The sequence below is a fragment of the Podarcis muralis genome, chromosome 1, assembly GCF_964188315.1.
Source record: "Podarcis muralis chromosome 1, rPodMur119.hap1.1, whole genome shotgun sequence".
Lineage (NCBI taxonomy): Eukaryota > Metazoa > Chordata > Lepidosauria > Squamata > Lacertidae > Podarcis > Podarcis muralis.
The window spans coordinates 101,738,742-101,759,327 of record NC_135655.1 but is presented as its reverse complement, the minus strand read 5'-3'; the positions used below and the strand labels follow the sequence as shown (position 1 = coordinate 101,759,327).

The 20,586-nt window shown below is 43.9% G+C and overlaps 1 protein-coding gene across 8 annotated transcripts in view; it reads right to left on the bottom strand.

Moving 5' to 3' along the window:
* The window catches only part of LYPD6B (LY6/PLAUR domain containing 6B), a 63,272-nt gene that overhangs the window by 27,497 nt on the left and 15,189 nt on the right, over positions 1 to 20,586 (bottom strand). Inside the window, exons 2-3 of one of the 8 annotated variants that reach the window (XM_077935952.1) lie at positions 3,590 to 4,444; positions 2,231 to 2,314 (exon numbers count right to left, since the gene is read on the bottom strand). The exons of 4 other annotated variants lie outside the window; for them this stretch is intronic. The gene's annotated coding sequence lies outside the window, so the exon portion shown is untranslated. Of the gene's footprint in view, positions 1 to 2,230; positions 2,315 to 3,589; positions 4,445 to 16,102; positions 16,182 to 20,586 lie in introns of those variants that run through there. 3 more of the 8 variants (XM_077935956.1, XM_077935960.1, XM_077935966.1) reach the window with 3 other exon arrangements.

Genomic DNA, 20,586 nt, shown 5'->3' with positions numbered 1-20,586 from the left:
CCTCTTGCTGTTCTGGCTTCTGAGATTCAGAATATATTTTTTTCTTGTTTTCCTCCTCCAAAAACTAGGTGCGTCTTGTGGTCTGGTGCGTCTTATAGAGCGAAAAATACGGTATATACCCTGCCACTCTCACACACTGGCCACTGCTTTATTTTCAACTGGGGACTAATGGCTGCTTAGGTCCCATTAATCTTCAATTTCCCCTTAATTTCCAGGTTTCTTATGTTGTATTTCCAGACTTCCAGAACACCTTAATAGCTGCTTTCCTTGGGTCTGTGTTCCACACAGCAGACTCTCGGCCAAATGTTCAGCAATCAGCCAGTTGGCTTGCAGTATTAGAGGTGAATTCAGTATTGGGTAATTACCTGCAGCATTTCTATCTCTGTCATGGCTGATGTTTGGCAAAGAGAGGAATGCACTCTGGGACTGAGCATCTCAGATGCTCCAAGTGTCCCTATTTTCCAGGGACAGTCTCAGATTTACAGAAGCTGTCCCGGTTTCTGATTTGATCCCAGAATGCCCCGCTTTTCCTTAGGAGGTCCCTATTTCACTGGGGAAATGTTGGAGGGTATGGTGGGATGTTCCTATTTTCAACGGAGATGTTGGCGTTATGTGAGCTGTTTAACATTTAATGTTTTATTATGTTTCTATATATGTTGGAAGCTGCCCAGAGTAGCTGGGACAGCCAGTCAGATGGGTGGGGTATAAATAATAAAATTTATTATTGTTGTTGTTATTATTGAATAGGATGTCTCTATTTTCATTGGAGAAATGTTGGAGGCTATGAGATCTGGTCACCAACATTAAGGTTCACCCAGATCACCTGTTCTACATGTCTCTGGCAGCACATGTCACGTTCATTTGGTTCCCTGGAGCAGGATAGAAGCCTGAGAAGTCAATAGAATCTCTCCTCTCTCCCTCTCTCTCATATATATAAACAGTTTATTTGAAAATGCTGCATTAATGGGCTCATGCTGAATAAGGGAATGGAAGGGGGGAAGGGGGAAGGGGACATGCTAGCAACCCATACATGCAATAGCACCTGTCACCACTTAACCCAGAGTTCTCTTGACAGCGCTTTAAGAGTATGTTTGCATAAAATCTCTAAACACTACTGTAACATTATTACAAGGAAAGGTAGGAACTGGGTCAACCGTAATGAGATGGCAGATTTCTTCTTCTGGTCCCTGGAAGTTAGCAAAGCCGGGCCAAGTTTCTAGCTCAGCCCCTCCAACAACAAACGGTCTTTGTGCACACCTGACAGAAAACGAGACGCCTGCATTCTCGTGTTAATAGGTCCAACAGAAATGATAAAGGTATCAGTGCCTGCATTCCCTGAGAAATCCTGGGCTTTGTTCACTCACGGTGGCAGCCATCCAGAGGCACAGTGACTGCAGCCCTGTTCTCCAGTCATTTCTAAGTCTCTCTGCTAGCATTAGGGAAACTTTTGAGGGCAGGAGCAGGGAGAGAGAAAGTTTCCAAGTTAGAAAAGAAATTGCCTGGGGGGGATAATAATAATGGAATATTTAGAATACCGGGGACACTGAACTAATTAAGCTGAGGCTGGCTTAATTATGTCAAATTATAGACATTGCAGAGGGTTGCAGCTGTGCTGGTTTCCCAAAATGACACACCACCCAGCACTATTTGTTGACATAATTGTGCCTCTAAACACTAAGGCAGGATAAACACTCATTTATATTTAAATTATATCCCGGTTTGCTGCTTTCTGTCTTCCCTCTTTCATCTCAAATGTGGCACAAACTTGCCACGCACACAGTGCTTAACCCCCATTCTTCTACAATTCCCCCAGAAACAACGACAGCAAGCAGCAGAAGCAGAGAGAACTGTGAACCAGTCATCTGCTGCAAGTTTATGAAAATTCCAAGAACTCCAAACCATATTTGTCTAGCGGCGCCTGTTGAATGCTACCAGTGCCACCTAGCCTAAGAGAACCATGCATTCCAAACAGCAAACTCACACTGCAACCCCATGCAATGCGCTCAGAGGTCTGAACTGGCTGTCGATTTGCAACTGGGCTGAGTTCAAGGTGTTGCTATTAGTAGATAAAGCCATTAACAAGTTGGGGCCAATATGCCTATGAGATCGCCTTACCCCATTAGATGTGTCCACTTGACCACTTTGATAGGCAGAATTGGAACTTTTACAGGTGCCACTTAATACTCACACCCAGCTCTATTTTTCTAGGAAAAAAGGTGCCGTAACTCACCATGAACGCCTCCTTTGTTTTCTTATAATGGCAATGGCGCACACCTGAGAGGTGCCAAACAGGATTGCAGTCAAAATGAGACCACTGAGAAAGAAAACCAGGGTGTCAGCACGCTTAGGGTAACCCAAGGGTTTGCAGAATCTCACATTAAAACTTTAGGAACAAAATCCTATGCCGCAATCCCCTAAAAATAGCTCAATGAGGCTGAGCTTTCTCATTGACAATGTAGTGGTGAAGGTGAGGGGTAGAAAACTATAAATGGAATGGAGTGAAATTATATCATAATTGACATTAGTTTCTTCTTCAAATGAGCCCGTTTATTGTCTGGCTGATACATATTTATCAGTTCCTAAATGCTTTCAGTTCTACCAAATAGTTAACCAATGCATGCAAAAAGTATATGGTATTAAAACAGTTGTTTTCAGCAAATGCTAAAAGTCATCAGAATGAAAAGGCAGTTGCTAAATGGATTTATAATAAAAGAGATAAAGAGATAAAGATAAAGAGATAAAGAGGACAGGTCATCAAGCCAGGCTCAGCAGCCTATATCCGGGGCTGTCATGCAGCTCAAAATTCTGCAAAGCATATATGAAGAGCTGGTAGACAGTGAGAGGCAAAGAATGTTAACGTTTCGAGTAAAACCGTGTAGCTAGTTTCGAGACAAACCTGCCTTTGAAACTCAAAACAGTTCTACAATTCAAGCTCAGAACATCTGCAAAGGAGCTGAATGTTGCATTTCAAGTATGTATGAATTATTCATCAAGTAAAAGATGCACTTCCAAAAGGTGAGAGAGATCATTTGCAACCATAGGCACAGGTTTACATGGCAGGTGGCTGGCAGTGAAGTCGTTTTCACACAGAGCACACTGATGCATGACCCAGTGATGGAGCGGAGCATGAAGAAGCCGAGTTAAGGAGGGCGATGGAATTTTAGAAACGGAAAGCTTGTGCTGAGAAGTTGGAAGCACTTAAACTGAAAGCAATTCCCTCCAAGGATCTTACCTGCCCAATGCCACCTGTTAACAATCAGGAGGTAGCAGAGGACCCTCTCTGATTCACTCAGGATGAGTACTCCATGCTTGTTTATCTCCTCATCGCATTAAAAAGGCAAGGCAAGAGAGTAGGCTAATCTGATTTCATTATACGGCCTCTGACATGAATTCTCAGAGTCGGCTTTGGAAATATGAACACATTCCTCTTCTGTGCACCCCAGTCTAACTTGGTGGCTTATAATCATCTATCCAAACTTCTTGGACTGAGAAGCTTCTTTCCCCCTGTATCTTCTTTCGACAGCAGTGCCAACCTTTGCTGCCACAAAGCATTTTTTTTTAATACGTTCTCAACATTACTGCTACTTACATAGATGGTTTTCATCTCAAATCCAATAGGTTTCTGTTGCCTGCTGTTGCTGGACTCTATACCTGGTCCCTCTTTTGCTCAGCTACCTGCATCTCTCTGTTGTCTGTTAGCACGAGAGTATTTGGTAACTTTCCAGGGATGTAGAGAAATGTTGCAGCGGCAGAAGGCAGAGCCAGTGTAACATCTTTAACAGCCTGCCTTCCAAAATAAAGCTGGGAGGCCTATATATATATATATATAGATGTTCACATCTCAGTGAAGGTTTTGGGGAATTTGGTAACTAGAAGCCTCTCCCATCAAAGGAGCAGTTTAGCAGCAGGCATAATAGAGACTCCAGAGAGCAAGATCCAGTTACAGAAATCAAGCTACAAAAGGCAACAAAAACAGTATTCATGTTTCTTTGTGGGGGGAGGGAGAAGCACAGAGGATTGGTATTTACAGGCAGGAGAAAATCAACACAAAGACATGCAAGGCATGGCTTCTGCTTGTCTGTTAAGGGTGGAAGTAGCACGCTAAAAGAACTGTAGGGTCCAGAGCCATGGTAAAAACTCTGGAACACCGAGGGCATTGCCCTGACAGCACACACAATTTACTATTCAATATATATATATAAAAAATGCAATGATGTGATTCATAGCTTTCCATACAGGAATGAATGTGAAAATCAACTCATATGAAAGAGCAGGGCCGGTCCAAGACATTTAGGCATCTGAGGCAAACCACAAAATGGCACCCCACTCTCCACCAGGGGAAAGGGGTGAGGGAAGATAGTCATCAGGTGAATAAAGATGTACATCGGGGTCTGCTGCCCCTGTGGATCCCGCTGCCTCAACTTGCCTCATGGGCGGGCCAGTCCTGTGAAAGACACGGAGTGCAATGATCTTTTATGAACGATAACGATATCTTTATTGTCATTGTCCCTTGCGGAACAATGAAATTGAAAAACTACATAAAACTACCACAAAACTACATAAAAACTACATAAAAACTACATAAAACATTCAAAACCCCCTAAAAACTCTAAAACCCCATTTTAAAATACACTATGCTGCGTTTAGAACCAGAATTGCATTAGCATAGAAACTGTTTCTCAGACGGCTAGTCCTGGCCTTTATAACTCTATACCTTCTTCCAGAAGGCAGAAGCTGAAATAGATCATTTCCGGGGTGCGTACTATCAAGTGCTATCTCTGCCGCTTTCTTATGGCACCTGGCAGCAAAGATTTGATCTAAGGTGGGAAGAGTACACTCAATAATTCTCTCTGCAGTCTTTACAACCCTGGATAGCATTGTTTTTCCCCTGGCCGTGCAGCTCCCAAACCACACACACAGACCATAAGTTAGTACGCTCTCCACAGTGCAATGGTAAAATGCCATCAACAGGTCCTTTGAGAGATTGTTCTTCCGGAGGATTCTCAGAAAATATAACCTCTGCTGTGCTCTCTTCACCAGGTCTTTGCTGTTCTCTCCCCAGGTTAGGTTGTCTCTCAACTCCATTCCCAGAAATCGAAACACCGACACCTGTTCCACACACTTCCCCTCAATAATAAGTGGCTGAATATTCAATTTACATTTCCTAAAGTCCACAGTGATCTCTTTTGTTTTCTTTAAGTTAAGGAGTAAGTTGTTTTTCCTGCTCAACTTCCCCAACTGCTCAACTTCCTTCCTATAGGCCGCCTCCCCCTCTCCAGTAGTAATTAAACCAACCACCGTTGTATCATCTGCGAACTTAATGATCTTATTACTGGGGTATTTGGGGGCACAGTCAGCTGTAAAAAGGTAAAGGTACCCCTGCCCGTACGGGCCAGTCTTGACAGACTCTGGGGTTGTGCGCCCATCTCACTCAAGAGGCCGGGGGCCAGCGCTGTCCGGAGACACTTCCGGGTCACGTGGCCAGCGTGACAAAGCTGCATCTGGCGAGCCAGAGCCACACACGGAAACGCCGTTTACCTTCCCGCCAGTAAGCGGTCCCTATTTATCTACTTGCACCTGGGGGTGCTTTCGAACTGCTAGGTTGGCTGGCGCTGGGACCGAGCAGCGGGAGCGCACCCCGCCGCGGGGATTCGAACCGCCGACCTTTCGATCGGCAAGCACTAGGCGCTGAGGCTTTTACCCACAGCGCCACCCGCGTCCCTATTACAGTCAGCTGTATAGAGCGTATATAAAAGCGGGCTCAACACGCACCCCTGCGGCATCCCCGTATTCATGATGAGATCCGCAGAGACATGGGAACCCAACCTGACCCTTTGGGAACGGTTTGATAGAAAGTCTAATATCTACCTGCACAAACATGGTGGAAGTCCCAGGTCTAATAATTTGGGCACCAATCTATGCGGAAGAATAGTGTTAAATGCAGAACTAAAGTCTACAAATAACAGTCTCGCGTAGTTCCCTTGCTTCTCCAAATGAGTCAGGACAGCATGTAAAGCCATTGCCACAGCATCCTCTGTGGATCTCTTTGCCTTGTACGCAAACTGGTAAGGGTCAAGTCCCACTGGCAGACAAGATAAGATACGCTTCCTCACCAGTTTTCGAAACATTTCATTATAATGGGTGTCAACGCCACAGGGCGAAAATCATTCAGACTGTCTATCTTTGATGTTTTTGGCAGGGGTATAATGGTAGCGGATTTCAGACAGGGTGGAACAGTGGCTTGGGCCAGAGACTGGTTAAAAATCTTTGTAAAGATTCCTGCCAGTTGGTCCGAACAATCTCTTAGCACCCTGCCAGCCACCCCATCCAGGCCCATAGCCTTCCTCGTGTTTACCTCCTTTAATATTCGCCTCACTTCTCCCTCTTCCACCCTGGCAACATTTCCTGTAGGTAGTGATGCCAATAGCTCTGGCATCCCTGTTGGAGTCACTGTTGGTGTCACCTCAATTGCTTGAGTACCATAAGTAAGATAAGCCAGTGGCCTTGAGATTTTTCATCTTCGCCAGCAACTACCTTCCCCAGCCTGGTGCCTTCCAGATGCTACCAGACTGCAATTCCCATAGCCAGGAATGATTAGAATTGTGATCTGGAGGTGGCCAGTCTGAGGAACACGGGCATACAGGATGTCATGCATGTTTGAGTCATACCAGGGTAAAGCACACACCCAACACCACTTAACTTGGATGACCTTCAAATCACCACGAGCCCTGCAATTTTATAATTCCAGTTTTTGAGCTTCTGTGATTAGGGTGGCAGTGATGAAAGAAGAATGAGAAGGTAATGACTATCCATCTAACTTTTATTTAATTGAAGTGAAGGTGATTGTGCCTAGCCTTGACTGGTGGCAGAGAGCCAAAACCTTGGTAACAAAGCTAGTGGTTCATCTTTCATTCTGAAGCTTAGTCAATGTGTTAACCACACACAAAGGGGTATAGGGGTGGGGAACCACAGGAGATTAGCTCAAGATAGTGCTCCAAGGTTCGTACACATTCATGCCAAAAAAGATAGCTGTGATGGACTCTCAAAATGTCCTGGAGTTTCTGCCTTGCAGGTTCTTGACTTTGTCTCTTGCTGTGTGTCTTCTGCTATGGATTAATATTGTAAATATGTCCATTATTTAATATCACCCTTTCGAGCCTGCCTTCACTGGTAGGTAATGTGCTGAGGAATAGGGACCTTCCCTATAGCAGTGCCAAGGGATGGACAGACTAGTCCATGTTACTTTCACATGTGTTCATTCATAAGTTTATTCAATCTCAATTCCACATTAAAATTACAAATTAAAAAAAATAAATCCCCCCAAATTGCATTTAAATAATATTTGTTTTACCGTATTTTATCCCTAAATATGCATTTCTAAATGCATTTTGGCACTTTTACAAGCTGAGAACAGCACACCAAAATCTGGAGAAGAGCAAAATCTGATAAGGATAATGGACTGCACATTACTGTGGGAACTGCAAATCAAGTAAGTTCAAATCAGAAACCACCAAGATCAAATTACTCAAACCACCATAGTGATGCCTTGATTAGGACATTCCTTTCCAGACATATATATATTTCTGCATCACCTTTATTTTGTAGAAGCCAGGTTATATTCCTTCCCAGTCCCCAGCCTGGCCCAGGCTTTTAGTGGATGGTGGGTTTTGTTCTCTCTGATGCTCTTCTTTACACTGGCTTTTCAGTGGTTTTTCTCGTTTTTTATGCAGCTTTTTGTGACTTTCCTAAACCAAAGTTCCTCCCAAAGCAGTAAACACCCCCCTCCCATTGTACCAGTTCAGCTAGCAGCTTGAGCCTCATACTTTGTGAACGGACTAATCCTGATTTATTTATTTTTAAGTTCTGCAAGTAGAAAGCTGAGCCGCACCACCTTATTCTGCTGCATGTGCACACTGGTCCTTAGATAATCCTTCAAGGGACTTACTATCTACACTATGAATCTGAAATGGTCAGTCATGGCATTCTCCCAGGAACCCTGCAGAGCTGGGAGGCAGGGGAAGGAGCACCTACTGTAGAATGTGCCCTGTGATTGTAAGCCAAAAAGTTGCTGTCTTATCAAGGTACACAAAGATGTGTTTATGGAGGTTAGGTTGCTATGGATGGCTGGACTGGAAGAAATAAAACAGAAACCAGGGAAATAAGCATGAAATAGTATGAAACATGATCAGATGATTTGCTTTTGTCTGAGCTGTTGCATGCTGAGGAGATCAAAACGCAGGAAACCCACATTAATAGATGGCATGCCACATACATCTCAGGCAAAGAGAAAGATTTATTTGCTCAGCGAGACTGTTTAGAATGCCATTATAACTGCGGCCTCAAGGAACTGCCCTTGCATGTCAGATACATAGTTGGTCTTTGTGCTGCAGGAAATGAACACCCGCAGGAAATGAATACGCTGCCAAAGCCACTTCAGTTAAAACCTATTTGGGAAATCCAGGAGGTTCTCTAAGCCACTGATCACAGTACCATGACAGGTTAACCGGTGCAGCACAAGAAACCAGGATGAGTCACAGTGCAACAAGTGTGTTAGAGCTTTAATAAAAATCAGAATACTTCACCGAACGTATGCATTTGCAGAATTTATTGTCATTCCCAGAACCCCACAACTCCGATACAAGCCTTTGCTTAGATACGAAATATTGATCATGATGGAATGATGATTGATCATGATGGAATGACATAACATTTGTTGCGGCAGGATAAGCTGTCACCTTCCACACAGCATTGGCTGCATCCACCTGAGCCTCATACCTTTCTATAACAACTCTCTTATAATAAGACCTACTGCAGATGATGATTTCCACATTTGAGATTAAGGAACCATTGGCTACTGGAACAGGAAACTTGACATTTATCCCAGTCAAAATAATCAAGCAGGTTCACCAGTTGGAACACAGAATGTTCAGGTTCAGGCAACGCCAACAAGTCCCATCTCCCATCTTCAGAAACATGCGAATGGAGTATGAGATTGCACCTTCTAGTTATAGCCACCAGTCTGTTAGCTGCGGCTTTTGCATCAGTCTGAATGAGATGTATGTGCGTAAGGCTCTTCCGTGCAAAGGAGAATCCTGATTGTCCCAGGAACACCTGTGTTGATTTCCTTTCAGTCTGACACCATTGCTTGGTCAGCAGATGACAAAGCCAGGGCCAGTGTGGGGTTGTTGTTTTTTTAATCAAAATAATAACAACAATGAGGTGTTTGTAGTCATATATTGATAGAAGTGTCATAGGTGCCAGCACAAAATAGGCAGCAAAAAGAGGGGGGAGTACTGGTACTCTTTATTGCCACACACACACACACACAAAGTCCTGGCCCAAGAAACAGGTCAACTTACAAAATATATGGCCAGCAGTCACCATCTCTCACTTTCTTCCCCACCCATTATAACATGAATTCCTCAATGTAAAAAAGAAGAAGAAGAAGCACCTTAATCCAAAGCTTAGAGCTGAGGGCTCCCCAATATGGGCCAAAGGCTTCAGAAATGCTATCAGATCCAAACCATATGCAATTAAGCTGCACAAGAACTTCCATATCTGTCTACTGGAGGTTTTTTCTGCATCTTACACAGTCACACTTAGATTTACATATAAATATTTATCCTGGTACATAACTTTAGTTGTGTGTTCTTTGAACTATTTTTGCTGTAGGCCTATTCACACAAATTACAGATATTACAAACATTTCTGAAAGGATTTCCTCAAAACCACTTTGAAGATGCGGCTGTCTCTACACCCAATAAATACATATTACACTGAGAACATATGACCCGGCTTTTTCTTGAGTGATAAATTAACTCAGGTAGACATTATGGTTTTACAGGCACTGCAGTGCTTGTTTGGTAGGGGTTTTCCCTGCTCTTTGTGTGTCAGATCCTAGCTCTTTGACTAGCTGCCATTTTGAGAGGCAATCCTTGCTTTCATCCTCTTGTTGCTACTGTTGTTACTCTCTGCCACACCCACCATCATGCTGAGTACTAAAATCTCTTCTGTTGTGATTTGGACAGACAAGGCCCATTCATGGTAGTGCTGGTTACATGCCAAATTTCTCCTGTATGAAAATGAATGATTTCCCCCCTGGAGCATACTTGAGTTGGCACGAAGCCAAAGGATACGAACCCAAACACACAGAGAAACACACTAGCAATGAGATTCACAAACAAAAAGTCAGCTTCCAAACGAGTAGTCACGCAAGTCTGTTTTAGCAAAAACAACAAAGTCCTGTACCACTTAAAAGACTAACAAATGCACTGAACGAATATTGCCGATAATGTTTTGTTAGGTGGCAGTTTGCCCATCTTCATTCTGTACTTTCTTTTGTTTATACTTAATAAACATTTGTCATTTTCCTGTCAAAACACAACAAGAGACTGGCATAATTATGACATAAACTACGTCTAAACACCGCAGTTGTTCAGTTCTATTCTCAGGACAGATGACAAAAGGAATAAAACCAGTGCTTTTTCTGGAGGGACGAGGGGTACATGTACCCCTAAACATTTTGTGAATCTAACGGGAGAGGATTTTAAAATATTTAGTTTCTTCTCTAGCACGGTGAATTGTCAGTTCCTTTGCTATCCCCAATGGCGGCCTCATTTCCTGTCACAGTGTTTCCTGAGTCTCGGGCAGAAGTGAGTGTTTAATGTGTGAAGTAGGAGTTGGTGTATGTAAATTCATGGTTTTTGAAAGGACAACATCTGGCGATGAACACCAACAGCAAGCAGAGGAATCGGGAAGACACTAGTGCCCACAACCTCATGCCAATGTGGAAGTTACTGTGATGGTCAGCTGTGTAATATGAGGTATTGCATGTTATTTGTACTTTTGTCCATTTACTGCATTTATTTTTCCTGATTTTAACTATAAAATGATGATTTTCTTGAGTCAAAATGAGAGTACCCCTAAACATTTTTTTTTAGAAAAAAGCACTGAATAAAACAATTGAAATGGAAGCTGAAAGTATGAAAGGTAAGATAAGTGAAAAGGTAAACAGGTGGAAAATGAAGCAAGATCCACACCCAGTTCCCTAACACTGGTGGGCCACCTTAGTTAAACAGAGATGTTATGACAAAAAGCTTCTTAAATTAAATCAATGAGTACTGAAGAGGTAGGAGAAGCTGACAAACGGGTGCCTTCTGGTGAAGCCAAAAAGGTGAGTCCTTTTTGTGGACTTGAGTCCAGTTGATTAGATGCGTGAGGTGTTGCCATCAGCTGGCAGGAATATATACTGTATTTTTTGCTCTATAAGACTCACTTTTTCTCTCCTAAAAAGTAAGGGGAAATGTGTGTGCGTCTTATGGAGCGAATGCAGGCTGCACAGCTATCCCAGAAGCCTTTCACTGCGCAGCGATCCCTCTTGCTGTTCTGGCTTCTGAGATTCAGAATATTTTTTTCCTTGTTTTCCTCCTCCAAAAACTAGGTGCGTCTTGTGGTCTGGTGCGTCTTATAGAGCAAAAAATACGGTATATACCTGTGGGTGTAAAACTATTCACAAAATGCAGTAGTTAGGTTATACACAGCACAGTCAGCTAAACTGTGTCTTTATATAAGGTAAAGGTAAAGGTACCCCTGCCCATACGGGCCAGTCTTGACAGACTCTAGGATTGTGCGCCCATCTCACTCAAGAGGCCGGGGGCCAGCGCTGTCCGCAGACACTTCCGGGTCACGTGGCCAGCGTGACAAGCTGCATCTGGCAAGCCAGCGCAGCACACGGAACGCCGTTTACCTTCCCGCTAGTAAGCGGTCCCTATTTATCTACTTGCACCCGGGGGTGCTTTCGAACTGCTAGGTTGGCAGGCGCTGGGACCGAGCGACGGGAGCGCACCCCACCGCGGGGATTCGAACCGCCGACCATGCGATCGGCAAGTCCTAGGCGCTGAGGCTTTAACCCACAGCGCCACCCGCGTCCTGTGTCTTTATATATCAGCCACTTAATTTTTGTATACAAATTCCTGTCAACTTGGAATTTGGCCCATCAAAAACCTTACCACCCCTAAGGCCAGGCTGCCATAGCAGATATTTTCACACTGATTTTTTTATTTTATTTTATTGTGGCAGCATGCCCTTTGTTTAATGTAGTGCCATCCAGCTCTCACTGACATCACGGAATCACAGGAGACAGCAGGAGCTGTATGTTGAAAACAGAGGCAGCAAATGACCACACAACAAGTACAGCGGCAGGAAGCAACCATATAATACATACAGAGATAGCTATTTCAGGAATGTCGAAGGCCTTGTGCGTGCCTGGTAGCTTTTGAGTTCTGCTCTCTGAACATCAACGTGCACATGCATGCATGTACAGGCATGCATTTGAAGGAGCATTGCAAATTAGTTTTCAAAGAGCTCGTAATTTCAGAAGTAGTTAGCCATAACAGTACTCATGTGGGGAGTGCAGAATTCTCAAAAGGTACCGTATTTTTCGCTCTATATGACGCACCGTACCATAGGAGGGGGCGAACAGGGGAAAAAATGTTTTTCTTGTTCTCCCCTTCTAAAAGAAGGTGAGTTCAAGGTGCATTCACCTGAGCTTGTGGGGCTGGCGGTGGGGGGAAGTGCTGCTTTCCCCCACCACCAGCCTCAAAGATCCTTGAAGCCTTTGGAGAGCAGCGCCCCGCTGCCCTGCAGAGGCTTTGCGCGCAGCCGTCCCCAAGCTAGAACAGCGAGACGGAGCTCTCCATCTCGCTATTCTGGCTTGGGAACAGCCTTGCTAGCCTCTGCAGGACAGCGGGGTGAAGGTACCCCGCTGCCCTGCAGAGGCTTTGTGTACAGCCATCCCCAAGCTAGAAGAGCGAGGTGGAGCCCTCCGTCTCGCTGTTCTGGCTTGGGAACAGCCTTCCTTTGCACGCAGCCATCCCCAAGCTAGAAGAGCAAGACGGAGCCCTCTGTCTCGTTGTTCTGGCTTGGGAACAGCCTTTCTAGCCTCTGCAGGGCAGCGGGGTGAAGGCACCTCGCTGCCCTGCAGAGGCTTTGCGCGCAGCCATCCCCAAGCTAGAACAGCGAGATGGAGCGCTCCGCAGCACTCAGTCTCCCTGTTCTGGCTTTGGGCTTAGCCGCGCAGCCTGCATTCGCTCTATAGGACGAACACACATTTCCCCTTAATTTTTGGAGGGGAAAAAGTGCGTCCCATAGAGCGAAAAATACAGTACATGTGACAGCAGTTGAGCCACGTCTGCAAACCCAGGTCACTGCAGAACAGCAGTGGGCTGAATAAGCGAGTTCTAGTGGAAAACCAGACAATAGGTTGAGGCTCCTGAACCCCATTTTTACCCATATCTTCCTCTCCCCCAGCTATCTCCACTTTCCATTCTCATCACATTCCTCAACCCACCCATCACTTCTCTTCTGAAAAACCATCCTTCCCTTACTGTTAGGTACAACTGCAGGGTCAAAGACATAACTCTGCCCCAATTAATGTGAAATTCTTATTTGTGTATTAAATTTATATTCCACACTTCCTCCCAAAGGAGCCCAGGGCAGCAAACAAATCAGTCATGAAATAATGCAATTAAAAACATCCAAAAACAATTAAAAGGTTATAAAAAAAAACAAAAATTATCTCAACAGCATGGTTTTTCAGAATGTGGCTAACCTAGGCATGCATCTGGCACCACAAGAATACAACAGTACAAACAACAAAACATAATTATTATGGCATAAGCTTTTGTGGACTAGACTGAAGTGTACTTCATCAGATGCCCTGGTCTAAGGTGCTACAAGACGTTTAGTAGTTTTTGCTCCAACAAGCCTACGATGGAAAACAGATCATCACAGTGGGCCACAGCTGCCCACATGATATAGGGCCAAATGGAAAGTCCTAAAAATGTGAGATTGGAAAAGATGATCTTTTATGTAAATATACAAGCAGTGCTTCAATGCATTCTATTCTTAAAGCAGAATGGCAAAATATAGCAGGAGGACTTCAACGTAGCACTGTGGCAATCTTTCAATCAGTGCAAGCTTTTCGGCTTGCCAGATGGAACAATCCCTCCTCCTCCTCTTCATCTCTTGTGCCCTGTTCTGGGTTTTTCCTCAACCTCCACCCAATTCTGGGGGGCTTGGGTTAAGGAGAAGGAAGGAAATCCTCCCACAGGCTTATGCTAGCAGGACAAACAGTTGAATCCCGACCAGTGCTTTACTGTTTGCATGATATTTGGACAAGGAATTAAGAAACATGTGTTACCATCACAATCTGTTTGTTTTAAATAGTAACTCTCAAGATACATTAAATATTTTGCAGGAATCCAGACATGCCATTTACTTCGGCTTGTTCTATCCTTCCTGCAGTAATAGCAAGAGGGCTTCACATAGCTGAATGATAGTAAGCCAAGAGCCCATTTATATAAGACAAGATTACAGCATATCAGTTGCTGAATATATCTTGCTATCTGCTTTTCAGCCGCAACAAGTTGTAAATCCTAATAAAGAATTCACCACAGACATGTGGAAAATAAGAGGGGGAAGAAAAGGACAAGGCTGCAGTCGACACAAACAAAGCACAGAAACAGGATCTAATTAAAATGAGGTTGGGATCTTATCTTTTAAAAGTGGTTAACCACATCAAGCGCTGGATATGAATGTGCTTAGAATTCAAAACTATTTTTTTGCAGATAAAGTCATTTCCAGAGATATTGAGACAAATGCTGTTGTTAAAAGCAAAATAATAGATATGCAAAGACTGAAAGTGTTGTGCACCCGTCCTAATAGAAACCTATCTAAGAAAAAGAACCACATTACACCTGCTTTGAGTGACTGTTCCAATGGGTAAGCATCAAGACAAACTAAACATCAGATAAAAATAATTTATCATGCAGCTGAATTGTATTTATTTATCTGGAGCATTTTTATGCTGCTCTGTAGCCAAATAAGGCTCCCAGAGCTGTTTACAAATCTCAGTGGATAAGAGAGTTCCTTCCCTCAAGCTTACAATCTAAAAATTACATGACATAAAAGGAAAAATGATTGGGAGGGAGGAGGGAAAAATAAAACATGGCAACCCTGAAATTTGTCTAATCCTCTTTCAAATACATCCAATTTGGTGGCCATCACTACAGCTTTCAAATAGCTCACTGTTTGAAACATTCAAATGCATTCAGGTAGCCGAGCAATGCCTAAGCGCTATTTTTTAATAGAAAACAAACAAACACAGTTCCCACTGGTCCCCAACAGACACATAGGTTAAAAGGATACAACCCAGGATATAGTGCAAGGGTGGGGAACCTGCTAGATATAGTTGGATTAAAACTCCCATCAGCCCCCGCCAGCATTGCCAATGAGATTATGAGAGGTCTGTTCACCCTTCTGGGATGGGCAGCTTTGAGGATGGGCCCCGATCTGCTCTTGTGAACAGTGAGAGGCCAGATCATCTCCCTGTCACCAAATTGACCAAATTGGCCAATGGCGGCAAGGCCTTTGGGACGCTCTCTTGGGTGTGGCATCAACTGCCCAATGGCGGCACTTGGCTCCACACCCAGGACAAGGATAAAATGCGGCCTGCCAGGCCATTCAGCTGTCCATAGCATCTGGAGAGACATAATTTCAATGCTCCTGGTATAGTGTGTCACAGGTAAAGAGCAGGTATACCATCCAAACATTCCATGATGAGAATGAAAACCACTCCATTATCCTCTCATCAGATGATCAATCTAAAAAGACACAGGGGAATGGGGCAATGTTTTATCTCTGTGTGTGTTGTATGCCCATGTGGTGTGCACATTTATCCTGGTGTGTTTGCAATCTGTGTGGTATGTGCCTGCACCTGCCAGGGATGGGTTGGCCACATCCACTTTCTGAGCACACTGGCTTGCAGCCCACAAACCTGATGGAGATGCAGCCCTCAGGGCCATAAATATAGGCCACCCCTGTTAGAGCCAATTGCCACACAGAGCAAGATACAAGCAAGTAGAAAGATGCTTTGATTTGATTGTTTTGTCTCATTCAACAGATTTAATTTTTTCTCAAAAGTTAGCAAGAAGACTATTTTCATGCTCCCTCTTATTAGTATCACAGGCAAGACTCATTCTGGTTTGCCTATGCAAGTTGAAGCAGGAATACATGCAATGTGACATTCAAAGGGCTTGCCTACCCTTCAAGTAGTTCTTAATGGTTTCATACAGCCAACTGCAGACAGCTTTTGTTTGAAGTGCTGCGAACTGTACTGCTCCTGCATGGCAAGGCCAAAACTAGGCATTATTTCACCCAGGTCAAAGATCACACACACCCCACGCATTTGCGTAGAGAGAGAGGGGGGGGCTGGGAGCCTCAATGGCACCCCTCTGGAGGCTTCACCAGTGCCAAAAAATCTGGCTAGCCCACCCCCACCCCCGTAGCACTGATGCAAAGAACCTAACCAAAGTCAAATTACCAGGATGTTGCTAACATTGGTGTCAGATAAAAGAGTCCTGGATGCAGCAGCACAAACTGACATAAATATCCTCATGGCTTAGAGTTGAAAATTTAAGGAAATAAGAGATGCAATTCGATAAAAGACACACACTGCCACAGTTGCACAGAAAAAGACTCAACAAGCATTTACTTAATAATTATAATAATACTGATAACAATAACAATAATAATAATAATAATAATAATAATAACAACAACAATAACAATACAGTGGTACCTCAGGTTACATACGCTTCAGGTTACATACACTTCAGGTTACACACTCCGCTAACCCAGAAATATTACTTCGGGTTAAGAACTTTGCTTCAAGATGAGAACAGAAATCGTGCTCCAGCGGTGCGGCGGCAGCGGGAGGCCCCATTAGTTAAAGTGGTGCTTCAGGGTTAAGAACAGTTTCAGGTTAAGAACGGACCTCCGGAACGAATTAAGTACTTAACCCGAGGTACCACTGTAATAATTTTAGATTGTGCCTTGTTTTCTTTGTGTGTGTCATTCTTTTTTTATTATTAATTTTATTATGGCTAGGGAGTCTCAAAAACTTGAACCAGTCCAGGGCTCTCTGGACCACTGAGAGGGCCTGAACTAAGCAGTGGATCCTGCAACTGTTCTCATACACAGCTGAATGTCAGAGACGTACACAGTCTGCAAGGATGCAGTTGTTCCATGAGCCACATTTTCTTTTTGGAGTAGTAGGAGCAGGTGCCGCCTTCTATGACAGAAGCACCACTCACAGTCCAGGAACGAGTCTTACTATGCTCCCCTCTGTGGCAAAACTGAGGCTTCTCTGTAGTGACCTCCTCACTCCGTTTGCAGTCACACATTTCCCAGGGTCTTCCTCGCCCCTTTAGCAGATTGGGGGCTGCATTTATTGCCTTTTGACTTCTGCACGACTGTTTTGACATTTGTAACTATGGTGACAGCAGGCTTTGCTTAAAATGGCTTACCAGGAGGTGTATGTTTCTTTTACCTCAGAGGAATTTATAATCAAACATGAAATTACCCGTTACAGGAGCTGGCGAGGTAAACTGGAAAGCATCCATTGTATGGCCCGATCAAATTTCTGCCCCAACCTTGCTCCCAGTTTTGGCCAACGAGTCACGTCTCTCACCTCGACATACCAGCTCATTCATTTTGTCAAACTAATGAAGTAGAAAACCTGGCTCACTTGACACTTCCCCCACCTACAACCCCCCCCCCCCCCCGGTATCCGGCTGCACAATAATTATTAGCCACCCAACCTGGTTCTTTCATAGAGGAACTGGAAGGTCATGTCACCTCCACCTCAAGGGTATGAGATGTCAAGCTCATGCCATTCTAAATTCCCCATGTTCTCAAGCGATTGGGGGGGGGGTCCATTTGTATTTGCCAGTATTTAGAAAATCATAAGGGTAGATAGTCATATTTGGAGTTTAAAAATTTCAGTTGTCTTATTCAAGAAAGAACAATGTTTACTATTTCTTTATTTAATATCAAATATTTATAAGCCACCTTTTTCAGAGCAAAACCCTCACGGGGCAGCTTACATCAGCACCAAAACAGACAATGGGTCACTGCAGTCCATAGGGAGCATCACACCTTATATCTTCTTTCCACATGAATTTAGCTTGACTAAAGCATTGCCCAGCCTTCTGTGTCTCGTGTTCCAGCAAGGGGCCCAGGCAGACAAGAGACATTTCTGTCTTTAAAGCCAACATTCAGGCCAACTCAAACCATAACCTCAAGTTTTCTTGACCAGAACTTGTTTTCATACCATTTCACTGCTTCTGGGATTATCAGCTTCACCATGCAGATTAGATTTGCACCTCCTCTCTCCAAAAATGGACTGGGGGGGGGGGGAGAAACCTACATCAGGAGCTTCAATGCAACATGATGTTTGGTCCTTAACGCCTACAGCAGGCTTCCTCAACCTCGGCCCTCCAGATGTTTTGAGACTACAGTTCCCAGCATCCCTGACCACTGGGTACTGCTAGCTAGGGATCATGGGAGTTGTAGGCCAAAAACATCTGGAAGGCTGAGGTTGAGGAAGCCTGGTCTACAGTAACATTTACAGGATCAGGCTTCTAATTTAGGATATTGTTTCTGCTAAAGCTGTTCTCCATACCAGCAAAATAATAATTAACCTAAATACATGCTCTATGGAATGCCACATGGATAAGTTTTCCTTAATTCAGTGGGTGGAGATGAACAAGTGGTTTCATCAGTACCAGCAGATACTCCTCCCTCCAAGTTGTCCCTGCCCCAAGCAAGTTATTACAAATAGGAATGGTATTCTCCTGTAGGTAGACAGGGCAACTAATCCAAATGATGAGAAGGATTTCCTGGGAACAAAAAACAAGTGGGACGTATGAGTCATCTAGAAAGGGCAGTTTGGGAATCTTCTCTGAAATATACAAAAGTTTTATTCTAGCCCACAAGGTTAAAAACTATTGTGTTGGGCCTTGAATCACTGCATAGGACCACACTCTCTACCCCAGATATATACTTCTAGGAATTTTTGTGAGACTTCTCGCAAGCAGTTCTGAGACATCACAATGCCTTTGCATTTTCCTACTTGTCCCTTGAAAATACTTCACCTCAACAGCACAGGAACAGCCATGGCAATTTCAGCAATTTAGAATAATCAATATGATATGATACGATACGATACGATAATCTTTATTGTCATTGTCCCATACAGAACAACGAAACTGAAAAAATCTACATCACAATACTGTATTGTTTATTATAAAGCTTTATATACATTTTGCCAGATAAATATAAATAAAATGATTGAGATGGGGCTCAAGGCTAGCAATCAGCAAAATGTCTCTGGATCCAGCATAAAATCAAAGCCGAACAGTGCTCTGCCTGAAATTACTACCACATTTTGATTCACTGGTAAAAACCCTAAATCAGATGCAAAGAACAGCAAAGCCAAAGGCCTAGATTGGCCTGCCAAATTTTACCAAGTGGCCTGCTATCTCCCAACCCAGCGGTGCCTTCACTGAAATAAAAATCATGCAGGCACAAGTGAGGAAGGAGTGATTTCATCCCTATCATGGCGATGGGTTGGATGGAGAGGTTTAGCGGGCATGTAAGAATGTGGGTGGCCCCACTCACAGTGGGCCATGCCCATCATGGGCTTATAGCCCCTAGAAAGCTGTTCATGGGTGAATGTGGTCCTCAGGGCAAAAATATAGATATTCCTCACCCTGCACTAAATGAAAAATATTTGCTGCTATTACCCCGCTCTGATGAAAAGCAGGGTGAGCTTCAGGCTAGATGTAGAAACAAGAAAGAGTCTATGCTGGCTGCAGTGCTCAGACTGGATGCAAGGTTCGAGCTTAGCTCTAAAACCACAGAACTCTTTGCAAAAAACAAACAGATGGAACCCTATACAGTACAGTAGCAGCAGCTGATTTCCAATTGTTAGCCCCATCTGCACTGGAAGGCATTTATTTGATTAAAGGGTCCCAGCCCTCTCCAGCACTTCCACCAGATGAGCCTAATGAGACCTGCCCATTTATGTTGTGAACTGCCCTGAGATCTAAGGGTATAGGGCGGTATACAAACTTTAATCATCATCCTACCATGAAGGAGTAGGACATCCTCTAGTTTCACACTAGGTCTTCTGCAATGAAGTCATATGGTAGAAGTGCTTCTGCAGCTAGCCTTCTGGTTAAGAGTCCTCAACTTCATCACCTGAAAAAGGGGCTCAGACTCCTGGTCCCGGATACCAGAGCACACAGAACCCACTACCCATAATGAAGATTGCACATTGGCCCTCAATGGACAATCTATGCAGCAAACAAAGCTGCAGAGACAGGGTAGGGAGAAGTGGAGAGTCCACTTCCAACCAAAGCACTATAAGAAATTTTGATATGAACAGGCTAATAGAGCAGCTGGGAGGTCTCATGGGTCCAACTTAATTGGCAAGTTTCATATCATATTTTCAGACCCACAGTTCAGAAGGACATGCCCTCCTTCTGGAATTCCAGAAAACATTACAGGTGGATGCAACATTGCAGACACACTCATGGAAGAAGAAAAAGAGGAGGTAATTACCCAAAATCAGAACAAATCTGCACCCAGTTGTCGCTTGAGAAACTTTCCCACATATCCACTGTTATACCGGCACAAACAACACTGGGGCACCTCTGCAAATTGGTACAGAGTTACATGGCT